The sequence below is a fragment of the Euprymna scolopes genome, chromosome 26 (assembly GCF_053919585.1).
Source record: "Euprymna scolopes isolate OS-2025 chromosome 26, ASM5391958v1, whole genome shotgun sequence".
NCBI lineage: Eukaryota > Metazoa > Mollusca > Cephalopoda > Sepiida > Sepiolidae > Euprymna > Euprymna scolopes.
Window position 1 is genome coordinate 24,767,847 of NC_136507.1, and position 8,390 is coordinate 24,776,236.

Genomic DNA, 8,390 nt, shown 5'->3' on the forward strand with positions numbered 1-8,390 from the left:
TTGGTGGCCCCCTGGCTGAGGGTATCCATATTGGTGGCCCCCGGACTGGGGGTGTCCGTTTTGGTTCCCTCTTCTTTTAAAAATCACCGAAAAGAGTGACGTGGAGTCAGTGTCGAAAGTGGGGAGCCGACTTTGGCACCAAAAAGAAATGGCACTAAAAGGCGGCAAGAGGGGAGATAGAACTGAGAGAGGGAGTGGGAAGTTAGTGGAGGGAAGAGAGAAAGTGTTTCTGACCCTCCCTCGCGGGAAGGTCGTAAATTATCAGCTCGGATCCCCCCCTCACGGGGGGGGGAGCAGAGAAAGACAGACAAAGTGGGGGTGCGGACAGAACACTACCCAACAAGCTCGTCAGGTGTTCCGGGCACAAGAATGTGTCACCAGAACAGCACTGCCTCGCGTGGTGTATGTATCAGACAGATACTACACTTTGATCTTGGCCAAAAGGCCAAGAAAAGGGGTTACACTTTGATCCCGGCCCGAAGGGCAAGAACAACAGAAAAAAAAGCAAGCCTCTTTTCTATTTATTAAAAAAAAAAAATACACTTTTCTTATCTATGGATCGTGGAATTGCATTCGTCTGCAAAAGATCTAGCTAATTTGCATATTCTTTTAAACATTAATTTTAATTAATTCCCTATTGGTTTTTTTCGGTTTTCTTATGAAATGATTATCATTAGTTAACTATTTCGGGTAATTATATTCATGCAGATATTCTACATGATTTATACTTACACAATATTTCCATAAAAAGCTTATAGTAAATACAAACCTCTTTCTATATATATTTGTTTAAAAATATTTGCCTACCAAACTCCTTAGTCATTTTTTGGTGTACAGACATGAAACTTAATATATAAGGTATTTGAACCCATGCAAAAGTTTATATTTGGGTTTTAGCCAAGGAAAATCTGTGCAAAAGTGTGAAAATTAAAGAAATGTAATTTTCCAGGTGAAGGTCGAACGACGGCATTAGGAATATGCATGTGTAACATAGTAGCTGTTGGTTCATGTTTTAACTTTTAGCCTTGTAGCAAACATGTCTTCATAGATCAGGCATTAACATTAAAAAGAAAAAGTAAATCGTAAGCTAAACATTTTGGTTTGGATTCACGGTGATGCCGCACGAGTTATTTTTTTTTTAACTTTTTAAATCATTACTATATATTGGGTCCAATATAATTTCCATATATAATAATTTGATTGCGGAAATTCCCCTCTCGACCAAATACTGTATGTTTTCAACAACAGATGCCACATACAAATTTATTATGTCTAGACTATTAGCCACTATCTTATGTAACTTTAGAACGACATTTTAAACATATTTATTCGTTATAATAAAAGCCTACATTTTATCCTAATAACAACACCATCACAATCGCAACACTTTTAGAGGAAGTAGTTCCTATTTTCACCCCTAAATATTAAGTTCTCCTACTCCTCCCAGTCAGGACCGAGTGGAAATATACATATATATTGTGCTTTCACCCTCCGTAACTGGATGATAACCTCATAGACATAACATGATCTTCCATTTCCTGATTCAAATATAATAAATTCTTCCTTCTTAAACTCCGCCCATTCTGATTGGCTGAGAGCTAACAATTCGATTATTCCAGAATCTACCTCTTAATGTATAAACGAACTATCTAGAACTTTTTCAAATATGGCAGAACTCTTTACAAGAGGCAATCGTTTTTTTTTTTAAAAAAAGACTAATATTAATAATAATCGTTCATAAATAGAAAATTACATTATCTTTCATCTAGCAATTAATGATATAGATATAAAATTTTCAATGATATTTTTTTAAAAAAGTGCAAGAGAATGTACATTACATAAAATAAATCCAAGGTAATTTTTTTTATTCAATTTGAATTAAATTTTTATACCTTACTTTGTAAAATTTATAAAAGTGCACTCTGGTGGTTTGCAGCTCACTATTTTCGTCCTTCCAGTGACCACTGCCGATGATAATTCTTAGCCGTTTTAATGTTGCTGATATGGGGTAGTGACAGAATTATCAATTGATCGTCTAAATTTATACCCTGGACCTGTCGTTGTGTACTCGCTTACCGGCGAACATCGCCGATAAGAGAGCCGTGGATTTTAGTGTGGTGAAAAAGGAAATAAAAACGATTCCACACACGAATAAACAATTAATCTGGGTTTATTTACAATAATAATGGTCGAATAATATTTCAGAGTTTGAAGGAAGTTGGCTGTAGCTATTTTAAAACGGTAGCTTGTGACTCGAGTTCAGATAAGTTTTTCGGCCATTGGAGATACGTGTTTTAAGTCAAAAGCCCTCTCTGCCCGACTTTAACACCATCCGAATTCGCCAAAATCGAATTCTCTCTTCTCCTTCTCTTCTCCCCCTCCTCTCTTCTCCTTCTCTCTTCTCCTTCTGTTCTTTTCTCTGTGTTCGAGGAATATATACATATCCATCAATGCCCTTTAAACATCACGAGTTTGTATTTGTTTACAACAAGAAAACTTGCATGTCATCAGCTTTCAAACCTTGTTTTCTAAAATAAACAACCGCCTGTCATTTCATCTCGAATTCTGTGTTTCAAAATAAACAGCCAGCTCACTCCAAACTCTGACCGTTACAACAATAAGTATCTCTTGACATACTTTTTCCTTTGTCTGTTCTAACCAAAGAGTCATTTGATCGTCCTATTTTTTCGTTCTTTTGGCTCTTTCTCTATAACGGCATATCAACCCCATAACTTGGTTACACATTTACTTTTCATGTTCTTGTTAATTATTTGTGCAGACACAACAATAATGATAATAATGATGATGATAATAATAATAATGATAATAATGATGATAATAATAATAATAATAATAATAATAATAATAATAATGGTGAATATCAATGAAAAGGAGAAACTGATTAAATACATAGAGCTAGTGTGAGAGTTGAAAGGGATATGGAAGATAAATAAAATCAAAATAATACCTATAATAGTAATATAATATAATATAATATAATAGTAGGAGCAAAAAAGAATGGGAGAAATTGGAATCAAAGGAATGACTGGAAAAATACAACAAACAACAATAATGAAAACAACTGAAATATTAAGGAAAACCCTTGAATGTGGAAACCAACACACATAAGCAACAAGCGCGAACCAGACAAACTGCTGCAAAGGCAAAACATGAAACGCCACATAGAACCAAGAACATTGAAGCCGCATATCTATCAGTTCTCTAACCCCACCTTCATTCCATCCCCATTACCACATCACTGCCCCCCCCTCCTCAAAAAAAAAAAGACCAAACAGCCAAGTAGAGTCAAGAAGGAAGAAAAGACCGAGGAGAGAGCACGCGCTGACCAAATCTCCGCTGGATAAGTACAAAGAACTGGGACCTTGGGGAGGCTTATTGCCACTCAAATTCCAGTGAATGCCAATAGCTGCTGTCAACGAGAAATCAAGGGCAAGCAGCTGTTGCAATAATGCAAATATATTTGCAAATACTATCGAAAGGGGTGGTGAGTACTGGAAATCTGGGGAGACTTGTCATCACTCAGCTTCCAGGGAACACCATAGGCCAGTTTCAAGGAGAGATCCTTGATGATCTATGTGGAAGCTCCTTGTGAGCCAATAATAACTAAGAATTAGGCAAACAAACCGGCAGCAGTACTTAAAAATGAAAGTCACAAAATTCTATGGAACATGGATGTACAAACAGATAAATCCATCCAAGCAAGAAGACCGGATGTTAAAATTGTTAACAAGAATGATGAATCCTGCCAGATTGTAGATTTTGCCGTTCCAGCAGACAACACAGTGAACTTCAAGGGGATGGAGAAGTGGAGCAAATACATTAAACTGGCCAGAGAGCTCCAAGGGATATGGAAGATGAAGAAAATCAAGATACGAGGGGCGTGCAATAAGTAATGCCCCTGACCCACTTCCATTTTTCTGATCTAGCTGAAATTTTACATGTGCAATGATTTATATCTCTAGGGGTTATGTGGCAAATTACAGCTCTGAACTAATTGTGGTTTCTGTTTTACAGGTGTTAGAACTGTGTTAGGTGTGAAATGGAGCCTGTTGAATGTCGAGCAGTTATCCGGTTTTTGTATTTGAAAGGACGCACACCACAGGAGACTTTTGATAAAATGAAAGAAACTTATGGTGATAATGCCCCATCATATGACCTTGTAAAACGCTGGCATCGTGAATTCAAACATGGCCGGAAGTCTGTGGAAACAGCTCCCAGACCTGGTCGCCCACCACTTCTGCCATTGATGAGGCATCTGTCCGTCAAGTTGAGGCTGCCATTTTGGAAGATCGGGGCATTACTATTCGCCAAATAGCCCAAGATAGCAAAATTAGTACAGAGTCTGTGGAAACTATCATTCATGACCATTTGCATATGCATAAGGTGTCTGCCAGATGGATTCTCACATTGCTCACACCATTCCAGAAGCGAGAACGCGTCCAGTGCTCGAGGATGAATTTGGAGATGTGCCAAGAAGATGAGTCAAAGTTTTTTAAAAGACTGATTACACAGGATGAAACGTGGGTCCATCACTATTATCCAGAGACCAAAGCCCAGTCAATGCAGTGGAAGCACTTGGACTCACCACCTCCAAAGAAGGCAAGGGTGCAACCCTCCGCTGGCAAGGTCATGCTCACAGTCTTTTAGGACCAGGACGGAGTAGTGATGACAGATTTCCTGGCAAAGGGTACCACAATTGCAGGAGCCTATTATGCTTCACTTTTGAGGAAATTAAGGGAAGCTATCAAAATCAAGAGGCGGGGCAAGATCAGCAAAGATACCCTCCTCCTTCAGGACAATGCTCCGGTCCACAACTTGCATGTCGCCAGATCAGAAGCACGGGCGTGTGGTTATGAAATCCTCCCCCATCCTCCCTACTCTCCTGACCTTGCAGCCTCTGACTTTCACCTCTTCCCAGCGATGAAGTTGTTTTTGAAAGGAAAGCGTTTCCCAGATGATGCAGCCTTGATTTCTGAAGTCACATCGTGGTTGGAGGACCAACCTGAGGTGTTCTACAAAAACGATGTACCTTTGAGAACTCTACCAAACTCCTCCGACAATTTTGGGTCTAAACACTTGAAATTTTAAATATAGGTTCCGTGGACATGGATCTAACTTAATAACTTTATTTGAGCCCAAAACAATAAATTTTTTAAGGCATCATCATAGGAGTCAAAGTTAAAAAAATTGACCGCTTTTTTTTTTTTTGCTCAACATACATCTCCAAATACCCGGGCAACGCCGGGCACCCATGCTAGTATATATATATATATATATATATATATATATATATATATATATATATATATATATATGCGTGTGTGTGTGTACTAGCATGGGTGCCCGGCGTTGTCTTGGTGTTTGGAAGTGTATGTTGAGCAAAAAAAAAAAAAGTGGTAGTAGAAAGGCAGGCTCGAACCTTTACCGCAAAGAGGAAAAGAATGAAGAAAAAAAATGACGTCTCTGCTGTTACGACCACCGCCAAACCGGAACTGGTGTAGGTTTAAATTAAGGCTAGACAATCGAAATGGGGGGATGGCTTTTGAAAATATCGGTGAAAAAAGTGACCCCCTCCCTGTAGAAAAGTTTCCAGTTGAGGGTGAAGAAATTAATGTTTTTATCCAATTTTTTGGTATTTATCATCTGAAGGGTCAAGCTTCAAAACGATACTGATCGAAAGTTTTAGGCAGACATGCAAACATACATACATATATTTATATACTGGAAGTTCAAATTTCGACCCAAACCGATTAAAAAGCTTGCCCTATCTCTGAATACCCTTTATATAAAATTTCACATGTTTAGACCAGAAATTGTCTTTAATAATTTGGTAGAGACCGCAGAGGTCAATTTTTTAAAACTTTGACTCGTATTATGACCCCTTAACTCTTATTGTTTTGGGCTCAAATCAAGTTATTAAGTTAGATCCATGTCCAAGGAACCTATATCTAAAATTTCAAGTATTTAGACCCCAAATTGTCGGAGGAGTTTGGTAGAGTTCTCAAAGGTCAAATCGTTGAACTTTGACCCCTTAACAGCCAAATTTCTGGCCGAAAACCGATCACAAATATTTTCCCAAATCTCAGTACCCTGTATTATCAAATTTCGAGTCTGTAGACTGAAAATTAACAGAGTTGTTGCGAAGGAAAATGTACACAGCAGACAGACAGGTTCACTTATATATATATATACTAGCAGGGGTGCCCGGCGTTGCTCGGGTGTTTGGAGGTGTATGCTGTGCAAAAAAAGCAAAAAAAACAAAAGAAATGGTTAATTTTTTAAAACTTTGACCCCTATTATGACCCCTTAAAATTTATTGTTTCGGGCTCAAATCACTTTATTAAGTTAGATCCAGGTTCAAGGAACCTAAATCTAAAATTTCAAGTGTCTAGACCCAAAATTGTCGGAGGAGTTTGGTAGAGTTCTTAAAGGTCAAATCGTTGAAATTTGACCCCTTAACAGCCAAATTTCTGGCTTACACCCGTCACATCGATTTTCCCAAATCTCAGTACCCGGTATTTCAAATTTCGAGTCTATAGACTAAAAATTGACAGAGTTATTGCGTAGGGAAATGTACACAGACAGACAGACACACAGACACACACACAGACAGACACGTTCACTTTTATATATATATATATATATATATATATATATATATATATATATATATATATATATATAACTACTTCATTTACTCACATAAACCTAATATATGAAAGTATAGATTTATGCGTAGACTTTAAGTATTTACTTCAAAAGTGCTCAATACGTAGGTAGAGCTAGTTAGTAATTTATAAAATTAAACGCAGAATGAAACGCAGAATATTCAGTGTAGCTTAATCGCCATATATATTTTATAAATTACTATATATATATATATATATATATATATATATATATATATATATAAGTTTATATATTTGTATGCATAGAATTCACAGGTGAACTAATTATTCGAATTACGAAGTTTGGAACCCCACTGTTAGGCATGTGGTATCAGAATGTGGTCTTTATTTAGTTTAATTTTTTTTCATGCAGATGAGGTGAAAAGTGTGTGAAAATTATTTGCGTAAATTCAAATATTTTAACAATATCTGTTATATAGCAATTGATAAATATTTGTTAAATTTCAGGTTATTTGGACCATTTCAAAGGCTTTTACGAGGCATAACATGCACAGAAGCTCTCTTTAAAAAATTTTTTTATTACACTTTCACTCAAACCAGCCACAGTTCTACTTTGATGTAGAGAGCCACTATCTGGGACATAATTTGTAGGGGCACTATGTAGGGAGTTGAGCAGCAAGATGTCTGTTTACATTACACTTGAACTTCTGCGTGTCAGTACAGTTAGGTAAGCAGGAACCCGGAATGGAATTCCAAAGTCTAACAGTTCTAGGGAAGAAACTATTAGAGTAAAAAGCTTTCTTACATCTAACGATTGCTACTGTGAAGGGGTGTGATTTTGCTGCTTGTCGGGTTTGTCACGGGTGCCTACGTTGAGGGAGGACAAGAGCTTGTAGTTTATCAGAGCACCTACCATTAAAATACTTGTAAAACAGGCAGAGAGATGCAACATTTTGTCGATGGGACAGACGTTAAAGCCTAGCTGATAGTGTGAGACCTATTAGGTTGTCGATTCTCTTTTGAATCCTAAGAGGGAGAGATCAAATATTTCAGATTTGAATTAAACTTGATCCATAGTTATTCGATAAAATTAAATAAAATTCCTTGAATTTCAATTTCTTTTATGACCACTGGCAAAATAGAAAACATTCACTTCATCATGGCAGCAATATGATAAATTGCAAACCAGCATTAATCTAAAAAAATCTTGAATTATTTTAGATCACTTAGGTTTGAGCAGAGTTTTTATCTTTATCATTTTATAGATACAGTTTGAATTTATTATCTGGTTATAATTGTTTGTTACTTTAAAATATAATTATATTTGGTTAATAATTAATAATAAACCTATCAAAAATTATTTTTAAGATGAAAAATAATCCGGCTATAAAAAATGTTTGATTTTGTAAAATATATTTCCAAAATAAAAATTTTGTAAAATATATTTCCAAAATAAAAAAGATAAAAATATTCCAATTATAAAAAACAGTTTGATTTATTATTTTGTAAAAAAAATATTTCCAAAATAAAATATAAAAATATCCAATTATAAAAAGCAGTTCAATTGAATAATTTATGAAATAATATTTTCAAAATGTGTGAGATGATATTTTCCAGATAAGAAAATTGATTTACTCAATTATAAAGAAATTTTGATTTTATTATTTAAAAATTTTTTTTTCAAAATAAAAAGTGTTTCAAGAATCCATGTATAAAAAGTTTGATTTTATTATTTGTTTA